The sequence below is a fragment of the Centropristis striata genome, chromosome 1 (assembly GCF_030273125.1).
Source record: "Centropristis striata isolate RG_2023a ecotype Rhode Island chromosome 1, C.striata_1.0, whole genome shotgun sequence".
Taxonomy (NCBI): domain Eukaryota; kingdom Metazoa; phylum Chordata; class Actinopteri; order Perciformes; family Serranidae; genus Centropristis; species Centropristis striata.
This window is the reverse complement of record NC_081517.1, coordinates 42,893,371-42,917,822: the sequence shown is the minus strand read 5'-3', so window position 1 is coordinate 42,917,822 and position 24,452 is coordinate 42,893,371. Positions and strand designations below refer to the sequence as shown.

The 24,452-nt window shown below is 35.3% G+C and overlaps 1 protein-coding gene across 1 annotated transcript in view; it reads right to left on the bottom strand.

Annotated features, from left to right (window-relative positions):
• The window catches only part of sorbs2a (sorbin and SH3 domain containing 2a), an 83,017-nt gene extending 62,175 nt beyond the window's left edge, over positions 1 to 20,842 (bottom strand). The window contains exon 1 of the mRNA XM_059343060.1: positions 20,513 to 20,842. The gene's annotated coding sequence lies outside the window, so the exon portion shown is untranslated. The remainder of the gene's footprint in view (positions 1 to 20,512) is intronic.
• Between the last annotated feature and the right edge of the window lie 3,610 nt (positions 20,843 to 24,452).

The following is a 24,452-nucleotide window of genomic DNA, read 5'->3' as shown; positions in this document are numbered from 1 at the left end:
TAGTCCACTTGTAGTCCGAGTAGTTCTGACCAGTCTTGTTTGAGGGGCTTTGGTTACATGCAGGTAAACAATCTGTGAGGCGTTGTCTGATATGCAATCTCAGAACCCATCGACTATCATCTGACAACAATTTTATTGGCTTTTTAAAAAAAGGATTTTCATGCATATGCAAAAATGATCCAGTCATATAGCGGCCTCTAAACAACAACTCCATTCTTGTGTTGCCACTGTCTATTTCAGTAGTTCTCAACCTTTTTGAGTCGCGACCCCCAATTTAACATGCATGTTGTTCGCGACCCCCGCTCACTGAACAGAATCTCACACGCACAGTTCAGATCATACAAACTCAGTTGATACAACACATTTTGTACAAATAATGAAGCACAAAATGACCAAAAAAAGACACAAAATGTCTAAAAAAAGACACAAAATGACCAAAAAAGGAAACAAAATGACCAAAAAAGACACAAAATGACCAGAAAAGAAACAAAATGGCCAAAAAAGACACAAAATGACCCTATAAAACATTAAATGACCAAAAGACACAAAATGTCTTAAAAAATACACAAAATGACCAAAAAAAGGAAACAAAATGACCAAAAAAGACATAAATTGACCACAAAATGATCCAAAAAAGACACAAAATGATCCAAAAAGACATTAAATGACCAAAGGAATAAAACACATTAAAACATGAACACTTTAACACAGTGGAGACAGAGCTGACATCCAAAATGATTTGGCGACCCCCAGAAATCATCTTGCGACACCAATTGGGGTCCCGACCCCAAGGTTGAGAATACCTGCTCTATTTAACTGTCTGTGGAAAAGGATTTGTCAATTGTACACTTTCGACTGATGTCTTTGACTTGAGTTACTAGGCAGCACTGTACATAAAAGCAAACATTTAAATTAAATCAACACTTACTGCCTGTCATGTTCAAAAAAAATATTGAAGCCAAAGCCTGAACCCATGGAATCCAAATGTGGGAACATAACTTCTTCCAGCTGAGTGACTTAATGACCTTAACAACTGCTTCACGGCACACAGACGAAACATAAATAACGTAAATGGCGCTGATAAATGATACAGAATGCCATATTTACTTAACTGTACCCATATGCGATGCCTGCCTCTCTATATGGAGACCTTTTCTTAGAACTGCTGCAGCAGCAGGGTGCATGATTGATATGAAGAGGGCACACATCAAAAGCCAAAGGAGCAACACGGACTGTTGCACTGCTGCGTGAATGCGTGCACATGTGTGTCATCATAAGACTTAGTGTGTATGACAGACAGTAATAGTGACAGCCTACAGTTGGGATCATACATGTCTGGTATGTAAATAACTATGACATAAACATGGCTGCTCTTGCCTTACATACATGTAGATATTGCTCTGGGAATGTGATGTACAGTAGCTGTTGTTTAAATGTTAGTGTAGATTAGGGGTCACCAACTACACTGCGAAAAAAGAAAAATTGGGTGAACTCAAAATTTCAAGGCAACAAACTTCAATAAAATTTTAAGTTGGACAATTAAACTAAATATTTTAAGTTTTGTTTTTGCTCAACTCTATGTCAGCTAATGTTGCAACCACAATTTTGAGTTAGCATTAATACGCTAATGGCTACTCTTGTAGCTGTAACAAGCAGCGCCGCTAGCATCCGTTAGCTGCTAGCATCAGTTAGCCGCTAGCATCCGTTAGCCACTAGCATCAGTTAGCCGCTAGCTTTCGCTAATGGCCGAATTTCACAACAAAGAAATAAGAGTTATCAGAACTATTGTCCCTTGTTGTGAACCCCAACTTAAAGATATAAGTAACAACAACTCACCAACTTGTTTTTGAGCAGACAACTGGCTTCCTTTGTTGTGCTAACTTACATTATTGCCCTAAATGTCAATAATTTATATTTCCAAGTTTTACTAAATGAAATCACTGTTTTAGGCCAAAAAATACAAGTTGGCTTTTTTGCAGTGTACATTTGTCGGAGGGCCAGAATTTTACTGGACAGTCACCTTGGGGGCCGGACCTTCAAATAAAATGAAATAAAAAAACAAATTTTGGCAAAACATTATTTTAATGTTTATTTATTATTGATGTCATTACAAAACTGAAGGCATTTTTAGCCTTTATGAGTCACGTTTTATTTGATGTGCAATCATTATTTGTGACCTGTTCTGTTCTGATACCATGCTATTTTAAGTTATGCCAGTTGGTTTTCCTTTTTTTTCCTGTACTGAGAAGTCTAGTCTGAAGCTTGTTGTTGAGACTTTGAAATAAAAACCAACCATGTTACGTAATAGCATGAGGAAAAGTTACGTTAAAAAACCCAAACAAAAACAAGTACCATGTGAAACAATAAATGTTCATTTAAACAGTGCAGCGAGTTTGTCCTCATTAAATGGAGTCATATATGGTGGGGATGCTGATAGTTAAGAGTCTCAGTTGTTGTTGCTGTTTTCAGTTGCTTTAATAGTGTGGACCACATGATATTTTCTCCTTGATTTACAATTTTGGAATCCAGTCACGGGCCGGATTGGACAGTTCGGCGGGCCGGATTTGGCCCGCGGGCCGCCAGTTGATGACCACTGGTGTAGATGGTTTCAGAACATTTTAACGACTGAAACATGTGTATCTTTATAATCGCAGATGTAACAGAAAGAAAAGGAAATGTAAAAAAATAGGAGGCAAAGAAAAAGTCACTGTCTCAACACATACGGTAAAAATATACCGCTTCAGCAAAGATTTATTTCTCTAAATGAAGTTGAGTGACTTTAATAATATACATGCGCTTATCCTGGCAACAGAGCGTTTGTGTTGGACTGGGTTGCAAATAAATAAATAAATGTATTATTCTGTATTAATTAATCTCTGCATGTACCAGAGATGAACCAGAATGCTCTTTTTAATTATATTCTTTCTGTCTATTTGTTCAGCACAGAGGAGTAAAATGCACTGATGTTACGACTGTGTCTTCTTCAGTGTGCCAGCTGAATAAATCTGTGCAAATCACTAGGGGTGGGCGATATGGCCCTAAAAGAATATCACGATATTTCAAGCTATTTTTGCGATAACGATATTCTTGACTATATTACCAAATACTTAAAAATATATAGAAAATATGATTTTTTTTTTTTTATCTGTATAAATAAATAAAAATCTAAAATGTAGTGTGAAGTGCAAATCTCAACAGTTGCCAAATACAACAAAAATTTACTATTGACTCTAGAGTATGAGAAAATAATAAAAATAACCATTTAGGGGTTCCGGGGGCATATTTTAAAAACATTTTGTAAAGGAGAATAAAGGTTCTTGTATGTTTTATTTAAGGCATCTTATTTTGACAGTGTTCTTGTAAATTCTGTGGTGGATTCTCTTAACGCACTGTGCTCTTATTTTGAAAGCTGCATGTGTTTAGCGACAGAGAGTAAGCAGCTTTTTGTTATTAAAACAACTTTAACCACTTCATCAAGAAGTAGAAATGTTGCCAATATCATGATATGCATTTTTTTTAACCATAAAAAAAATATACCGATATTATCGTGAACGATACGATATGGCACACCCCTACAAATCACGTCACACTACTGTGCATAAAAAGTTCTATGCAAACACAGTTTGTGTTTGCATAGTACACAAACTGTGTTCTGAGTCAGGATCTCCCCTAGATATAAAGGCTGTGCAATGAGGAAAACACTATTTGTGCTTGAACACATCGGTGAATCCTGTTACAGCTCTAGGTATCAAAAGAAAACTGACAATTCATGACTGAATTATACATTTGCTTCAACACTATGCCACTCTGAGGGTCTTGCACGTTGTAAAGTAAAGGCCTGATAATTGTGGCTATTTTGGAAAAGGTATGCAACCATATTGTCACATGAATGTGTAAACTGCCTCAGCAGCTGGCTCTGGTGCTGAGTGGCACTAGATGAATGGCATACCATGTATTTGACAACACTGAAAATTGTACAGCATCCAGATAGAGAACAATCATTTTAATGAGATTCAACTCAACTCAACTTTATTTGTAAAGCACTTTAAAACAACCACAGCCACAACAAAGTGCTGTACATAAACAAACAGAACAAGAGACAATAAAATAAATAAAACAGGAAATAAACACTAAAATAAATAGATTCATTGCTTTTTAAAAGACAATTTAAAAAACAATAAATAAAAGCAAACCATAAAACACTAAAAACAAGAGCAGAGTCTCATGCGTGGTTAAAAGCGAAGGAAGAAAAATAGGTTTTAAGATGACTTTTAAAAATGGATCCCTCTTTGACTATTACAAACTGTTTAAAAACTTACAATAGATATTGTCATTGTTACAAAATATTGTTTTTTTTATGATGTTTATCGTTTAGTTGGATCAAGAAAAGTTTTCCATTATTATGAGAAAAATTCTGATTGTGACAGGCAGTTTTGGATTTTCATACAACAAGCAAATAACAACAGCTTAAAGTTACAGTACATCAGCTCAATGTGAATCAGAAGTATTAATATTGGCCAAAATATTGTTTAAACTATCAAAAAATCCATATCAGGATTAAACTAAACTGTTCAATTAATCTATAAATTGACAGGCGTAAAAATTAATTGGTAACTACAACTTGACCTCAGTCCTGACACAGTACTAAAGTTCAAAATGGGTGCAGATGATTAAAGCTTTGTCTGGAAAAGCAGTTAATAAAAGTAGTTAACTGCATATTTCATAAAGGGGTGTAGGCTTTTATTTTGCCAAAGAGGCATAGGCAACAGTAAACAACTGACTTTGTTACAGAAGGAACCATTTCTCTTGCACAAAATACCGATACTGAATTCAACAACTTTCCAAAGCACTTTAAGACTTATTTTAAATTTAATTCTCAGATTCACTCTTATTCAAGGCGTCAATCTTTAGATCTTCATCCTCCAAGATTTCTGACATGTAGAGGTCAATTTATTGTTCAATATAGGGGGACCAAATTATGGAATACTTTTTCCCATCTGGCAAGGGACTCCATCTCTTTAAAATGCTTCAAAAGATGTCTTAAAGCTCATTTAACTACTGTTTTGAAATTCTAGTTCACACACAAATACACTTTTTTATCATGTTCATTTTTGTTTTTAATTGTTTTTGTTATTGTCATTATAACTGTTGATGTTATATATATGTTATTTCTATTATCAGTTTGTTACTTTCTAATAACTATGACATTTTGGGTGGATGCTTTAAATAAGCCCATGTGGGTTTTCTGCCTCTCCCTGCACTTTACATTATATGTTATCTTTGTCATTTTATGTAATTCTAACTGTGCAAATAAAATAAAACCTAAACCTAAAAAAAACCCCTAAAAAAACAACAGGTAAGTAGTACTGCATGTCACCCTCTTATATAATAAGCCAATAATAATAATCACATCATTATTAAACTCTAACTTACCCACATATACGATTACTTTGTTGCCACCATGTGAAGGATTCTAAACAGAGTTAGGACTGGTGAGAAGGAAATATTATTACTTGTGGGACTAGTCCTGCACCGTGGGATACTTTCAGCCCCTGAAGACCTAACCCTCGGCCTCATACAGTACGCCCTCGTAAATCTATCTCTGAAAAACACACACACACACACACACACACACACACACACACATGCACTGGGGTAAATCATGGGTCTGGCGTCGCAGCCAGTCGCCGTCCAAATGATGGTCAGATTATAAACAGGATCATGTTTCTTGGGGACAGATCAGCGGCGACACAGCAGCTGTAGTGTGATGGTGTAATGTTATGGCTGCACACTTGAAGAAAACCCGCCCGGCTCCACACCTCCAAACAACTCTGGCTGTCTGTTCAAACCTTTTTTAAGTTTTAATCACATAATGTCTAAAGCCGGTAAAAGATCATTAGCTGCTCTCGATTTCAGAATGCATATCACAGTATACAGAGCACTGCAGGGGCACCAAATGTTCCCATTAATATTCAGGGAGTGCTTTTATAAATTATTATTAATATTTATATATACTGTTGCTGCCATTACTATTATTACTATATACTGCAATATACTACTATTATTATTATACCAGCCTTATTTATTATTATTATTATTATTATTATTATTATTATTATTATATATACTGTTGCTGCCATTACTATTATTACTATATACTGCAATATACTACTATTATTATTATACCGGCCTTACTTATTATTATTATTATATATTATATATCATATTATTTTATCATATTATTTTACTTATAATTACTTTATTTATATTTTTATATTGTTTATTATTTATTATTACATATTATATTATATATTTTATATACTGTACTATTATTATTATTATTATAATTATTATTATTATATACCGTCTGTTTTTTTTTCTATTGTTGTTTTTATTTATGCTACCTCAGTATCTTATTCTATTGTATTTTATTGTACTTGAATACCGGACTGCTGTGACAACCGAATTTCCCTTCGGGGATGAATAAAGTAATCTATCTATCTATCTATCTCTCTATCTCTCTATCTATCTAAATGCAATGCAATACTTATAAGCTGTGGGAATATATACACTTATCATATCCTAACATTTCTAATAATGAATCAGATAGTCAATTCCCAGAACTTTTCTCTTTCTGTGTTAAATACATGGATAACAAACAAAGAATTGACTTCCCAAAAAGTTGTTTTCAATTCTTGTCCTAGTTTTGCAGGCCAAGGCATTGGCTATGTTAAGTTTCTTTTTAGTGATTTATTTTCTTACATTGCCGTGGTTTATCCACCGACTGTAATTTAGGCATCGGTAGGCCACTCTGGAGACGAGTGTGTATATAATTACTGAGTGTAATAGCTGTGGGACTGCAAATACCCAAGTCAGTCAGAGCTATAAGCCACAAAACGCAGTGATGTCCAACACCACAGGCCCATCAAGTCTCATTAGTGTGCTGAGTGACCTACTGGGACCCGTTCGCTTCATATCACTGGACTAATAGTGTTTGAGCTTTGAATCCTTTTGAAACATAAGACACTGGGGTAGCTATGGTAGCGAGCTAATCCCCCATTGTTTCTTTATTAGAAGAGCATTACCATTGATTTGAGTCCATCACCAGAAACAGTTTTAATAATGGCGTGGCCATTTTCCTACGGTGTGTGACACCGTGTCCTGATTGGTCCGCTGACATGTTCCGCTCACGTTAAACGGCGAGCAGCAGATCAGAAACAAAACATCCTGCTCGGCCGTCACAATAACCACGATTTGTTAGACGAAACAATTACAGTGGATGAAATTATTATTCTATACGAAACAATTACAGTGGATGAAATTATTATTCTATACGAAACAATTACAGTGGATGAAATTATTATTCAACATGGGAATTTTTCCACACAAAAAGAGTTTTAATAATCACTGACCTTGACCAAACTCTTGTACTTCAATAATAGAGACATAGCCGGAAATAAATTGCTTTGAGTGTATGGGAATTTCGATGAGTCATCTATCGTGGCAACACAAAATACTGATACTGAATTCAACAACAGGTAAGTAGTACTGTACACTGTTTTTACGGTAAAAAAACGGCAGCTGTGGTTGCCAGAACTTTACCGTAATAAATACGGTGCAACTTTTTGTAATATTACGGTAAAATTGTATTACCACTGTTGATTTCCCGTTTAAGATGCCATTTTAGTCCATATTTTAGCGTAAAAATAAAAAAGGTTTTCCATCAAAAGAAACGCTGCTCTGCCATATAATTGACAAGAAATACTTTATAAATGCCAGATTTTACCATTCAATATTACAGTTTATTTCTGTTGGAGATATGGTATTTAGTACATTTAACAGTGAAAAAAAGTATATTTTTACAAAAAATAAATAAGAAACATAAGACACTGGGGTAGCTATGGTAGCGAGCTAATCCCCCATTGTTTCTTTATTAGAAGAGCATTAGCATTGATTTGAGTTCATCACCAGAAACAGTTTTAATAATGGCATGGCCATTTTCCTACCTTCACCAACATGGGAATTTTTCCACACAAAAAGAGTTTTAATAATCATTGACCTTGACCAAACTCTTGTACTTCAATAATAGAGACATAGCCTCAAATAAATTGCTTTGAGTGTATGGGAATTTCGATGAGTAATCTATCGTGGCAGCATTTGAATTATCTCTCAAAATGTCTGTCTAGACAGAACTCTGATGACAGAGCAGAACTTAATCAATGCTACACTGTAAAAAATGTCTGTACATTTTACGGTGAAAAGCTGCTAAACCATGTATTGTAACCAGTATTTTTCTAATACAGTTTTTTTTTTTTAAATACATTACTCTACTGTAAAATTCACTGGCACCATGTTTTAGCAAAAATATACTGTAATATATATATATATATATATATATATACACACACAAGCCATCATTGTTTGCATTTATTTTGCAAAAATAATTTTTCTAACTGTTAAATGTACTAAACACCATATCTCTAACAAAAATAGACAGCAATATTTAATGCTAAAATATTTAATTTATGCTTCATTTATAAAGTATTTTCTTGTCAATTATATGGGAAAACAGCAATTCTTTTGATGGAAAAACGTTTTATTTATACGGTAAAAATTGGAAAAAAAATTGCAATCTTAAACGTGAAATCAACAGTGCCAATATCGTTTTACCGTAATATTTTAAAAAGTCCTACCATATTTATTACGGTAAAGTTCTGGCAACCACAGCTGCCGGTTTTTAACTGTAAAAACAACAGTTGTTTTTTTTTTACAGTGTACTAGAGGACTAGGTCATGGAATATTATCTTTGCCCTTGTTAACAAAAGATGGTCATTTGGTGAGTTTTTAGGTTTTTAGGCTTTAGGTTTTATTTATTTGCACAGTTAGAATTACATAAAATGACAAAGATAACATATAATGTAAAGTGCAGGGAGAGGCAGAAAACCCAGATGGGCTTATTTATTTAAAGCCTCCACCTAAAATGTCATAGTTATTAGAAACTGATAATAGAAAAAACAAATGTATAACATCAACAAGTTATAATGACAATAACAAAAACAATTAAAAACAAAAATGAACATGTTAAAAAAGTGTATTTGTGTGTGAATTAGAATTTTAAAACAGCCGTTAAATGAGCTTTTAGACATCTTTTGAAGGTCCTTATACTATAATAAAATGTCCTGAAAAAACAATAACATGGACAAAAATGTAACCCAGACAGTGTAATGGAAACACAAAAGGAAGGAAAGAAAAACACAAACAATATCTTCAAAGAGCTCTGGTGGGGATGCCATTAGTCACTGGCAGTTTGCCCTGGTGTAGACAAAACGAGTGTCTGAAAACAAACGTGTCAACATCCTTCCATGAGAAAAATGACTACAATGAAAACAGAAAATAAATAAAAATTGTAAAACTGAAGCATTACTTAGGAATTTTCCACAACTTTTTTTTCCAATCTTGTGCTTATTGAACATGGCTATGGCTGAAAGAAAACAAAGTCTTCCAATTCTCTCTCATAATTTAAGTCCTTCTTCACTATCTTACCAGTATATCTTTGAAAATAGTAAACCCTAAATAAATGTCAAAAAGATAAAATGAATGAATGTCTTATGAATTAAAACATAAAAAAACATATCAATTATTCCAATAAATCAAACAAACATATCAAAACTCAACTATTTGGAGGAATTATAACTTTTGGTATCAAGGTTTTATTTACTTTGTTGTACACTGTAATAAATTATTCTGTAGTCATTTCATTTCACTTAATATATTTGATAAAATGTATTAAATATAAATGTGTCCTTTACTTTGAGGCAGTTGTTTAAGTAAGTTTAATATAAAAATGTTGATATAGAATCTACTTATTTTGATCACATTAAATATGATCTTTATGTGTATGTAATTCTAAATCAAGAGAATTTTGAATTAAGTTGTTATTAACTCAACTTGTAACGTAGTTACAAGTTGTAGTTTGTGGTCAAACAGTTTTAAAACATGTAGTTTTAGCATAAAATGCAACACTTTAAAATTTACTAGAATACTTTATGTTAAAACAACCTAATTAAATTACTGAATATAATACTCTGTTTAAAAATGATTTATTTCCTGAATAATTACTATTATGTTCATTTTCATATGATAAAAGTAATCTTTTAGGCTAAACCACTTCAACCTAACTTTGTTTTGTTGGTTCAGCACAATTAATTCATGTCCTGCACTATTTTAAAAAGTAGTTGTAACTACACTATTAAATAAAGTAACTCTTAATAATGTCATGCAAGTTTAAATGGCCCAAGAAAATTATGTTAGTATGTTACAATTAACCTTACAAATCTAGTTGGACTGACCACTGGTAATTAATTAACAGTACAGTGTAGCTATGTTATTTAAAAATGCCATATTTCCATTTAATTTGCCCACTTTTGCACTGGCATTTTAACAGAGCTTTAAAAGACCCTCGTGTGTGTGTGTGTGTGTGTGTGTGTAGGAGGATGGCAGGAGAGAGTGAAAATTATGTTAGTATGTTACAATTAACCTTACAAATCAAGTTGGACTGACCACTGGTAATTAATTAACAGTAATGCAAATAAATCATGTTGACCCGAAATATTGACATTCTGTTCACTCAACAAACCTGTTTCTCGCTAAATTAAAGCATTTTATTTAGGTGGAAATTATTTCCAGAATTGTATTTCGTTCTGGGAACAAGTTATTCTTTTGAGTGTACAGTGTAGCTATGTTATTTAACCCCTTAACGCCTGCTGTCGCAAATATGCGACAAACCGTTTGACTCAGTCAACCAGCCGAGATAGCGTCTGCATTCCCCCAATGCCGGTTGAATACCTGCTGTTGCAGGTTTATATAAATAAACGAGGGTGAATAAATAAAACATTGTTTTTTCACTGTTATATTACTGTGTTATTGTTATCCTATTATTGACCATTATGCCTGTTGTCGCAAATTTGCAACATACCAAAATTTCTATTTATTTTTTGTGCAAAAGTGAAATTAATAATCTCAACATTATTTTCCATCTACTTAAAGGCAAAAACACACATAAAACATTTTTTTATATACAGCTATATAAATTCAGGCATTAAGGGGTTAAAAATGCCATATTTCCATTTAATTTGCGCACTTTTGCACTGGCATTTTAACAGAGCTTTAAAAGACCCTCGTGTGTGTGTGTGTGTGTGTGTGTGTGTGTGTGTGTGTGTGTTTGTGTGTGTGTGTGTGTGTGTGTAGGAGGATGGCAGGAGAGAGTGAACAATCACTGGAGATAAGCCGGCTATGGCCCAGGGTCCTGACCCCTGAGTGGTCACTCAGACTGAGACATACTCACAGGATGTCAACAGATTAAGCTCCTTAGCAAATCTATTTAAAGACCAAACCAAAAAGTCATCAGATAGACCTTTTATGTTCAGCTGTTCCATATAGCGAAGATTACCAGCCGTTGAAAGCTTAATAATGCATACCATGCCAGAAGTATTAAAGGATATCAGGAGCAATATTAATGGGAAACATTCAATCTTATTGAATCAAAGAGAACAAATTCCTTTCCAACGAGGGAGTAGAAGGTCCCTGGAGATCCAGCATAAATCTCAGTCAGGACATGGCTCGCCTGAAACCCAACTGACAGGGAGAGTGACCCGTCCTAAAAAGGCAGAATTTAGAATTTCTTCATTCCTCAATTGCTGAATTGGAGCCAAGTTATTTTAGTGGTGCATTTTTGTGGTCAAAATGTGGGGAGTGCAGGGTTGCGGTATAAAAAAAAAGAAAAAGAGAAAGGCTTGGGAATCAAAATAAGAGTCTACATATAGGTAATTACCCATTGTGCTTTAAGTGAACACTGTATTTTACAGCTTCAGGAATTTCCACGACCCAAGTATTCATGTTAGACATCAGTCAAACAAGTCAAATATGTTAACAGTACATAACTCACTGCTCTAGTCATTTCCATTGCATCAAGTCAATTACATTCATATCCGTCCTTACCAAAAACGTACATAAAATTAAGCAAAAAAGGACTCAAATTAACCACAAAATGAGAAAAAATGACCACAAAAAGACACAAATTGACCAAAAAAGACACAAAATGACCAAAAAAAGACACAAAATTGCCCTAAAAAGAAACATAATAACCAAAAAAAGACACAAAATGACAAAAAAAGACATACAATTACCAAAAAAAGGAAACAAAATGACCAAAAAAGACACAAATTGACCACAAAATTATCAAAAAAAGACACAAAATGACCAAAAAAAGACACAAAATGACCAAAAAAGACACCAAATAACTAAAAATAAAACACAAAATGACCCAAAAAATGCATGAAATGACCAAAAAAGACTAAAACACATTAACACATGAACACTGACTTCCAAAATGATTTGGCGACCCCCAGAAATCATCTCGCGACCCCAATTGGGGTCGGGACCCCAAGGTTGAGAATAGCTGACCTAAGCAACTACAAGCAGCAGAAGCTTGATCTTATCTATAAACCCTACAGCAGTAGCAGCAGCAGTAGCAGTAGCATCACATTAGCTGCTGCTAATTGCTTATTGTGTCCCGTTCCAAGACCTCCTTTTTGGACAAATTAATAAAATAATATTGGCTCGCCTGATAGCCAACCTACTGGAGCGTGGCAATATGGAACAGTGGACCTATTCATCTCGCCTATACATTAAATGCACAATGAGGCTTTTTCTGATTTTTATTTTTTCAGGGCTTTGTAATTTCAGATGGAACAAAGGTTGGTTTTGCATACAAGCTATCCACTGTAGGACAATATAAGCAACTGGATTTGTATTTCCATACAAGCAAAAAGAATAATTACGCCAAAATCTTTCTGGGTTTTTTTGTTTGTTTGTTTTGTTTATCTTGGCATAAGAGCCTGATCAAAGCCTGAAAAATGCATACACAGAAAAAGTTTCCACCATTTTGGTCTCATCATTCGGTAAATGAAAAATTTGGAAATAATAATCCAATTGCAAGTTGCAGAGTGTTGGAAAAATCAGATGTACTGGTGTGTCTTCTTTTGATTTTTACTAGGACTATATGGCACCTTGGTTGTGGGGCTTAAAGGACCAAAAAAATACATAAACATCAATGTCTCTTTCCAGAAATCATGATCGGATACTCAAGATAATCCAATAAATAATTTAGATTTAAATATAAATAATTTCATACATGAAACTGCTCACAACAAGGAGCAAATCACAAGAAAACAATCTAGATGTATAAATATCTCTACAGGTGAGAGGTTAGGAATCAGGCTTGAAACTGGAGAGTCACCGGTTCGAATCCCGGTACTGACAGGTCAAGGACTGAAGTGCCCTTGAGCAAGGCACCTAACCCCCCTGCACAGCTTCCACTGCTCCTTGCATGGTGTGTTCACTTGTGTGTAAAATGCAAAGGTTGAATTTCCCCATTGTGGGATTAATAAAGTAATTAATCTTAATCTTAAAGATTTGGGGGTGAACTGTCCCTTTAAGGGCTTAAAGTACAGGTATGTATTATTGCATGTGTTAAAATCCTTGCTAAGGGTATTTCTTAGCTGCAGTGTTAAAATCCTGTAATGCACATATCAGAATGATTATCCTGCTTATACCCTGCTCTGGTTACCTGCCAAAAATGTTAATCAAGAACATTCACAAGACTTTTGGATGATTGCTTTGAACATGTTTTGCAAAAAAGTTATGAAGCAAAAGTTAGCTTTCTTATGCTTGAGTTGCTATGTTTCAGCACACTGTAACTTCAAGAACTTTGTTCCCTGTGATTGAATATTGAACAGAGAAAAAAACCCTGAGCACTAAAAGGTTTTGGCCATGCTCGCAACCAAACCATGGGTTAAATCAAAATCAATACTACTGTATACATAAAAGAACTATATGCATTACCATATGCATAACTTTACATTACCTAAAGCAAGATCTAATGCCATCAAGCGCACGTTTCTGTATAGAGGTATGAAAGAATGGAATTTCACTGCCTAAAAATATAAAACTCACCACTAACATAAAGCAATTCAAAATATTAATAAAACAGTATTTATCAAAATAAGAAAACATGGTATATTTATATGTATGTAGTATATTTCTATAGATATATGATATGTGTTATTATAATGTATATGCTGTAGAACGAAGGTGTATATACAACATATGTATTATGTGTTAGTAGATTTTGTAATGATGTATACATATATGTAGAAATGTGTGTAATATGGATTAATATGTGAATAATTTTTGTTTTGTTTCATTTTTATTATGTTTTGTGTTTTTAACTGTATATTTGATACTGTTGGACCCCAGGAAGAATAGCTGTGGCTTTGCTGCAGCTAATGGGGATCTTAATAATAAACTAAACTAAACTAATTACTAAAAATTGAGAAACATCTTTTCTGAGAGCTAAGTGCAGAACTAATTGTCTACATCAAATAAGTCTTCATGCAAAGATTCAAACAATCTCTTTCACACAAATCCAAAGCTATTTGCAGTAAGATTGAGGCCATTTCATAAGGGATATTTGATCAGCTCCATGTAACTGTTCTACCTCCACACTACTGCCACTAGTTGAACAACAACCACGTCCAACAAAGTCTCTGTTATCAGCCTTGTTTGTTCAACCTTGCCACTCATTAGCAGACCCCCCTCTGGCTGGATGAATGGATAGGGGAGGTCAATACACTGACCCTGCGTGCCCACTCACTGCCCATACTGCTAACAACAGAGGCCCGTGTGTTCTGCAGATTGCATCACAACCCCACTAACGAGCAGAGCCATTGGCCTGAGAGCACTAATGCAATTATGCAACACAAGCCCCGCTACTGTGAGTCGGGCTATGGGGGAAGAAGAAGAATGAATTGCATGTGACAATTTGTGGGTTTGTTATCTTACCATATCTATACACAACTGAAGACACATTCACGTTGCTCTGATGTTCACAGAGAGAAAAAAAAATATATACGATGGACAAACATAGGAGAAAATGGCAAATAAAAAAAAACAGATATGAACACGGAACAAACAAACAAAGCAAAGAGGATGAGAAAAGGCAAAGTTTGAAGAAGCAAACGCAGAATGGAAACGGAAAGGATCCAATATTAGCATGTAGGATTATGTAAGCTGTCTGGCTAAAGCCTTCCAGGGACACAGCATCGTCAGTAAACAACACCTCTAGAGCTGACACTGTTTCATCTCCTCCTCTGCAAGATGTGTAGACTACATGTAGAGCTGTGTAATAATAAGAGCCAGTGATTACACCACTGTGGAGCCTCAGGCTACAAACTGAGACAGTCATCACAAGCTAATGTAAGCAGAGTAGGGCTGGGCGATATGGCCCTAAAAGAATATCACGATATTTCAGGCTATTTTTGTGATTCTTGACGATATTAGGAAATACTTAAAAAGATATAGAACATTTTTTCTTAGGTTATCAAGTTTACTGATATACTGTGTGTTTTATGTGGTAATTATGTTTGATGTATGTTTGTGTCTTGTTTTAGTTTTGATGTGTTAAGGTTCTTGTTTATTATTGTGGTTTTATTTATTTATTTGGGTTGGTTTTGTGATTTTGTTGTTGTTGTGTTTTTTGTTTTGTTCTTGTTTTTCTCTGTTTGTTCATTGGTGATTTGTGTTGTGTTTTGTCTAAATTATTAAAAAAATAAAAAATAAAAAAATAAAAAAAGATATAGAAAATACGATTTTTTTTAGTCTGTATAAATAATTAAAAATGTAAAATGTAGTTTGAAGTGCAAATCTCAACAGTTGCCAAATACAAAAACGTTTACTCTTGACTCTTGAGTATGAGCAAATAATAATAATTAAAAAAACATTTAGGGGTTCCGGGGGCATATTTTAATGACATTTTGTAAAGGAGAATAAAGGTTCTTGTATGTTTCATTTAAGGCATCTTATTTTGACAGTCTTCTTGTAAATTCTGTGGTGGATTCTCTTAACACACTGTGCTCTTATTTTGAAAGCTGCATGTGTTTAGCTACAGGGAGTAAGTAGCTTTTTGTGATTAAAACAACTTTAACCACTCCATCAAGAAGTAGGAACGTTGCCAATATCATGATATGCATTTTTTTTAACCATAAAAAAAATATACCGATATTATTGTGAACGATACGATATGGCACACGCCTAAAGCAGAGTTACAATGAAATGATAGGATGAGCAAATGGAGGGACATGGTGTTACATGGTGCTGAACGCCAAAGCAATTTCAAAGAGCTTGAGCTTTTCTTCTACTTCCTGACTGGACATTTTGACTTAGTGTTATAGCCGGGCCCCAGTTATGGCTTCAGCTTTTTCAGATGTTTGAGTGAAGGGAGAACAACTGCTAGTCACCTCGGAATCTCAGACACTTTCAGTTTAAAATGTGATGATTAAACTGTAATTTTCTCAGCTGAAGACAAACTGTAACACTACATTTTACACTTAATCACAAAACCGTAAGCGCAGGCTCTGTCGAAGCAACAAATGAAGTCATTTCTTAAAATGCTTCAGTAATGATGATCTTTATGAGCACTTCCCCCTCTTGGCAGCAGGAATCCATGCTAGGTAAATGCCACAAGCACCAACTAATGCAAGTGAGTAGAGGATCAACAGTAAGATGAGTACCATAGCATAGAGGAGGTCATAAAAAGACAGTAAAGACATTGTAGATGACACTGAGTACGTGTCTGCTTTTAAATGAGTTTTCTAAATCAGGCTCAAACCTTTGAGAAAGAATTTTCACCACAAATAATGCTCATTTATCTGCCCATAAACCAGCACAGCATGACTGAGTATCAAAATTGAACGGTAGTCCCTTTAACAAGTCTGAAAAATGTTGTTATGTCCAATTTGAATGCAATCTGGTTCTAATTTACAAGGCTTAAGATGTCGACTGAATGTAGCACTATCTGGTAATTAAGAGGCTTGCCTAATGTGTTCAGGAGAATGCAGAAATTAGCTTCTTCAAACACTTGCAGAGTTATAACTCCTATCTAGAGAATGAGGGAGGTAAACACTGCTAAATCAGTGTTTTGTTGGGACATTTTAGTCGTTCTGTGCAAATTACAGCATGACAGCAAAGGAGCCTTGTGAACAGGAAAGATAAGTGGCTGAAGAACAATGTAGGTATCTTGAAGAATTATGCAATATCAAAACTGACAGCAAATTACATCTAAACTTTCCCTTTTTTTCCCCCAACATTTAAAAAAAAATAGTCTTTCATTTGACGCAAGGGCTAGACTAAAGCAGAATGGCTATCAGCTGTGGCTAAGATTACATTCTCCCTACATAGTCTGGATTCTCCAGGTAGCAGTGTTAAGTGTCGAGCATGAAGATAAGAGGGACTTGATTAGCAGGGCGCTATATTTACTGACATTAGGCAGGACCTTTTACCCTCTACGGTGGTCCAGATCATGAGGAAAACCCATCTGAGTTATCTGTATGTACTCTAGGGATAAGGCAGGGACTAATGTTATCATTTTACATTTTCAATTTCTTAAAATTCACCAGGTGGTTGAAGAGAAATTATAAACTTTGCCTGGATACACAACAGGAAGTATCTCAGAGAAGTGACTCTTTAATTTAAGACATCATAGGTTTGACAGTGAGGAATAGCAGCTGAGTCACGTGTATAATTTTGAGACTTTCTGTTAATGTGAGATTTAACCCATAAGAACCCACGGTGACACCCATGTAACAAACACTTTAAATATTCAAGAACAGGGGTCTCAAACTCAAATTACCTGGGGGCCGCTGGAGGCGGTATCAAAATGACCAAAAAATCTAAATTACTTAAAAAAGACACAAAATGACAGAAAAAAAACTAAATTACTTAAAAAAGACACAAAAAAGACACAAAATTACTAAAAAAGAGACACAAAATGACCAAAAAAAGACACAAAATGACAGAAAAACACTAAATTACTTAAAAAAAGACACAAAATGACAAAAAAAAGACACAAAATGACAGAAAAAAAACTAAATTACTTAAAAAAGACACAAAAAACCCCACAAAATTACCAAAAAAAAGACACAGAATGACCAAAAAAACCCACATCATGAATATGTTCTGCGTGGTTCACTTGGTCTGTGATATATCCCCCATAACTTTCGTTTATGGATAACTGAGTCTGGGTTCTTATGGGTTAATTTACTGCTGTAATTAGGAGCAAAAAAACCTCTTTCACTGATAGAGCTTTGTTGATATTCATAAATCATAGAAAAATACTAATGACAGTAAGTATGAGTCAACATACTATTAAATATTTGTTTAAATACCAAGCATCGTTATTCTGCATTTCAGACAGAGGAATGGCTTTTTAAGGAGAATATCACAAGTTCACATGAGAGTGTAATTCAAGACCTTTGTGTTTGCAGTTATTCTTTAAAGGCAACTTCTGAATGTCTTTGTCCTTTTATGCAGCAGGTTTTAAACAAACAGCCAGTATCAGGGAGGAATGAGGAAGAGGAGGGGAGAACAGAGTAGCAGTAACAGGGGATTTAAAGTTTTCAAGCCGCTAAATGTGAAACAATAGTAATTCTGTACAGGCCTGGTAAGCTTCCCGATTTGTTGGACACACATACCTCAAAACATTTCGCAGTTTATTCTCACACATAAATAAATCTGTGTTCAGACATTATTTATTTTGGTCTCTCTCCAGAGAAAAAAAAACTTCCTAGGGCCACATCATGGGTTATACAGATACAGTCAAGCATTCAAGCCATCTCTGTCCCAAATAATGCAGCTTATGTCTAACCAAAAATGTATTAAAGGAGTAGTGTACAGTTAAGCAAACAAATACAGTTTTAAGGGACTGTAATGGATCATATATAGGTATATATATACACTACCGGTCAAAAGTTTTAGAAGACCCCAATTTTTCCAGTTTTTTATTGAAATTCAAGCAGTTCAAGTCAAATGAACAGCTTGAAAGGGTACAAAGGTAAGTGGTGAACTGCCAGAGGTAAATAAAAAAAGGTAAGCTTAACCAAAACTGGAAAATAATGTACATTTCAGAATTATACAAGTAGGCCTTTTTCAGGGAACAAGAAATGGGTTAACAACTTAACTCTATGGAGTCTTGGGCTATTTTGTCCATTTTTGAATTCTTTTCATGTCTTTGTAAGTCATTTTGTGTCTTTTTTAAGTCATTTTTTATCATTTTGTGTCTTTTTTTGGTCATTTTGTGTCTTTTTTTAGTCCTTTAGTCCATCATAAAATGTGATTTTGAATCTTTTTTTTACTTTCAAAACACTATCATGCTCAATCAAGAATTTTAAATGTTGCAAATGTGCATTCATTTCAGAGTACACTGAGACATTAAACTGCATCATTTTCAATTAAATTCTGGAAAAGTTGGTGTGTTCTAAAACTTTTGACCAGTAGTGTATATATATATATAAATGTCACATTTACCATGAAAAAATGGGGTGCCCATGCTGACCAGACAAAGTGTCTGACTGTATGACAGGTCGGGCAGAAAGGGAAGCAGGCAGACCCGTGCTACCAACCGAGACTGGGAACCACCCCTTACTGTGTACCCAAGGGGTCAAGGTGACATTCCACAACACCTCTGAGACTGGCCTAATGGAGGGATTGGAGCATGGCTTTTGTTGGGTGGGAAAGAAGAAACCATGAAAAAGAGTGTAACAAGAGATGGAAGTATGTAAAAAAGGGGCAGAGGGACAAAAATGAGATTCCTGGGCCAAATTATGGGAAGGTAAGAGGTAAAGGGAAAGAGGACAGGAAGTAAATAAAAACTTTCTCCACATTTAGTTAATCAAATTACACAAAAATAAAATAAAATTTGACTGGTGAATTTCTGTTACATGCACATTTAAGTTTAACTTTCCCATTTTAGTTTTAAAGTCACAAACATTTTTGTTAAGCCTAAATTAATCTTCTGAATAAAACTTTTTCAATCCACAAGACTGCAATCTAAGCTATTTGCTGATGCTATTTCTGAGGTGGCCGCGGTAGCAACTACTGTTTTATTTGACACCATTTTCCCTGTCCACTGTCACAAAAGACAAAAATTCTACTCCGGGTCTATAATTGTGGGTTTTGGCAGAACAGATAAATACAATTCCCTTTTGGTGTTTGGGTTGTAAAATCTATTCAGATCTCTTTAATTTGCATTCCCTTTAAGGCATCAATGTGTTCATAAACACATCACAAAGGAGGAGACGACTCTTTATGATCTGTTTGTGTGTGTACTGAAACGTGGCATTAAACACATTTTTGTAACACAAATTTATGTGAATCATACATAGTTTTTTCAGGAGTATTTGTAAAATCCATAATTTAAATAGTCAATCTCCTTACAAAAGCTTAAATCTAATAAGTGGTGTGTTTTGGCATGGAATTGCATATGAGCAAATTGTTTACTAATTAAATGCAACCCTGCAGTCTGAGTATCTTTTATGACATTTAACCCTAAAAGCCTGACCTCTCAACCAGCAGAGTGCAGGTGCAGCAGTCCATCAAGCAGAGGAAATTTAACTCTTACCGTCATAAAACCAAAAGACTGGAGTTGCTAAGAAGAGTCAGGTATAGGTGAGCTGTGACCCCAAGTGCCTTCTCCTCCCCTTTTCTCTTCTTATATTCTGATTTTTTTTTGTTTTTTCCGTCTTCTACCCTCCGCTCAGGATATAGTCTCTCGTCCCAGTCAAGCTTTATTCCCAGATCTTACCCCGTTTAATGCCTGGGAAGCACAGAGACAACAGAACGAGGAGAAAGTTAGAGAGCCAAAGAGTGGGAGTGACAAGGAAAGAGAGAGTTCCCTGTTTGGGTGAAGCAGTGATCAGATACGGCTATTTTCAGACGCAGGCATGCTCGTCTATGAGACTGGAAAGTTACCCCCACCAGTGTAGATGGGTGGGGGCTAAGTGACAGGGTTGACTATCTCTATTTTACCACACGCACACATGTTTGCATGCATGCATACCGCACAGCATGCACACAAAGATATCTATACACACATTCACACACTGCACAATCACCGGCACAGTCACACACGCGTTGTAATCCGATAGTTCACAATGCATCAGGTAGGTACACCTCTGACAGGTTATGATCCAGGGTCAGGATGGCTGTGGGAGTGAGAGGGCTGTTAGGGAGCCTCCACACGCCTCCACAGCTCCTCCAGGGCTTTAATGTCACACAGCAGCCAATGTCATCAGCGTGGAGCTATGTCAAGTGAACTACTCCACACGGAAACTGACAGAAGTGTCAAATAGGGGTGTGCCATATTGTATCGTTCACGATAATATCGGTATATTTTTTTTATTGTTAAAAAAAATGCATATCATGATATTGGCAACATTCCTACTTCTTGATGTAGTGGCGTAAGGTTAATATTAGCTAACAATTAAAGTTGTTTTAATCACAAAAAGCTACTTACTCTCTGTCGCTAAACACATGCAGCTTTCAAAATAAGAGCACGGTGTGTTAACAGAATCCACCACAGAACTTACAAGAAGACTGTCAAAATAAGATGCCTTAAATTAAACATACAAGAACCTTTATTCTCCTTTACAAAATGTCATTAAAATATGCCCCCGAAACCCCTAAATGGATATTTTTATTATTTGCTCATACTCAAGAGTCAAGAGTAAATTTTTTTGTATTTGGCACTTCAAACTACATTTTAGATTTTTAATTATTTATACAGACTAAAAAAAAAAATCATGTTTTCTATATCTTTTTAAGTATTTCCTAATATCGTCAAGAATATCGTTATCACAAAAATAGCCTGAAATATCGTGATATTCTTTTAGGGCCATATTGCCCACCCCTACTCCACACGCCCATCTCTCCTCCAGGACTTTAATGTCACACAGCAGCCAATGTCATCAGCGTGGAGCTATGTCAAGTGAACTACTCCACACGGAAACTGACAGAAGTGTCAAATAGTCCTCACATGAGATTTTCTTTCACTGTCCTGTTGCTGACACGTTGATTGCCTGTGAAGAGGCTTGCTCATAAATGTGCAAATGTACACACACTGTAAAAAATGTTTGTTTAAATTACAGTAAAAAACTGTCAAATTGCATCAGAAATAGGTCGTAAAATTCAACATTGTACATCACCGTAGTAGATACTTTTAATTACTGTAAATCAAACAATAGTATAAAACTTTAAATTCTACCGCCATAAACTGTAGAAAACACACAGTTTTGCTGTAAAAATATAAAATGTTCATGTAAAGTTAATGGAGAAATACCACGATGAAACAATTATCCTAAAAGTAATGGGATTATTCTGTATAAATTACAGTTTTTGCTGATATTTACATTTACATACGCTCACTGTATTTTTTACAGTGATGTTCTGGCAACCACAGCTGCCGGTATTTTACCGTAAATTAAACAGATTTTTTTTACAGTGCACAGAGAGAAGCAGACACACCGACTCTCTCTTTTTATCACTAATATCACGTGCAGTCAGACTCATATCAGGCTGTAAATATATACAGACTAATTATGTGTCCACTCACCTGTGTCATTAATAATCTCACTGCTGTGTAATCCATATGGGAATGTATATTTGGAAATGACCACACACATACACACATAGGCTGAATATACACAGCAGAGAGGTCAGCCAGAGGCACCTCTAGACCCCAGACTCCCAGCTATTCCCAGAATGATGATGTAACTACTGCTATTAGCATCTCAAATTTAGAGCCTGGATACCTAAAACCAAGCAGGCAGCTACTGTGCAATATGCTATTTGGATCACTTCACACCCATACTCGACAATAAATAAAACAGGCAAAAAAATCACCAACTAACAAATGACTGTGTAGTAGGGTTCAGGAGGAGTTCAGCAGTGTCTACAGTGGGTAACATTAACATATGGTAATGTGGCTCCATCAGGAGCAACTTAATGCTGATAAGACTGCTGAGTGGTGACTCATTATTCTCGACAAAAACAAATAGACAAAACAACTGTGATTCAAGCTATGACTCTTATTGCTGCTGCTTCCTGTTGAGTTGTTTCCTGCCTAGTCTCAACTTACTTGTGAAGTCCTGAGGTGACATCATCTCTCTTAGTCCACAGCCTTTCTTAAAATGGCATACTAATAACTAAAAAGAACTTGAGTTGGTTCGCTATTATAGTTATCTCTTCGCTTTAGACATTATCCTCTCACACAGGGATTCCCAAAGTGTGGTGCGTGGACCCCTGGGGGTGCGCGAGATGAAAAATGTAATGGCGGTCTGATAATTACACAATCACATTTGTTCCCCCCCACACAATAAAGACGTGTAAATAAACATTTCCTTTGTAAAATGTAAAATCAAAAACTGTAATATTAATTAATAAATAAATGCAGGCTATTCAAAATGCACTTCATCTTAAAATGAAGCGTAGAAGAAGTTATCTTCTTCCATGTTTCCAGCCTGTGTTATGATAACGGGTTGTTTTAGCTCCACGCTCATTTAAACTTGCTGCAATTTTTGTTCAACGCGGCTCAAAATATTATAACATTTTCCCAACTTATGTGCTTTCTGCCTCTGATCCTGAGCCTGTCATCATCCTGTTGAGACTTTTCCTGCCTAGTCTCAATTTACTTGTGAAGTCCTGAGGTGACATCATCTCTCTTAGTCCACAGCCTTTCTTAAAATGGCATACTAATAACTGAAAAGAACTTGAGTTGGTCCGCATCTTAAATGGACCCTTTATTCAGGCTGTTCATGCTGTGTGCTAATATGGCGTTTTCAACTATGTCAGTGAGAGATATTCTAAAAGGAAATAGCAGGACATTTCTGGAATAATAGCTCTAGAATATCAGAGAGAAGTCGAGAAATTTGAGAGATGCATTCACATAATATGTCAGCAGAGAAGAGGACATTCAGATTGAGGGGCAGGTCCCCCTCGCATCAACAATATGTTTTCTTGGACTCTTTGTAAATGTTGTAGTTTGTCACTTTGTTAGATAAAGAACACCAAGAGTTTGGACACCCTTTGTTAAATCTTAGTTTGTGTTGTTGGTTTTGTGAAAGCTTATGGGTGCTGATCTCCTTTTGTTTCTTAGAGTTTTGTTTAAGCCAAGAGTTTGGTAATTTATTTTATTTGCATATTGTATTGCCTATTGTCAGCCCCATACAGCCTCTTTTTGTTAGATTTTGTTGTATAACATTCTCTTACTGGTTAAATAAACACCTGATTTAACCAGAACCTCCCAGTGTTACGTTCCACCCTCATTTCTATACCTTTTCACATGTTACAGCTCTCAAAATCAAGCTGGGTCGTAACAACTTGAAGGACAGATATATAAAGGAACAATAATGTTGTTGTCCAGGAGGGTAAGACAATGTATTGTTTAATTTTAAGCAAACTTTTAATTATGACTCCCTGTAGCATCAAAAAACTTTCAGCCATACACCATTAGCAACTGCTTAGGTAAGCCCAAACCTGGCGAGCTAGCGTGCAAATCAGTGAAT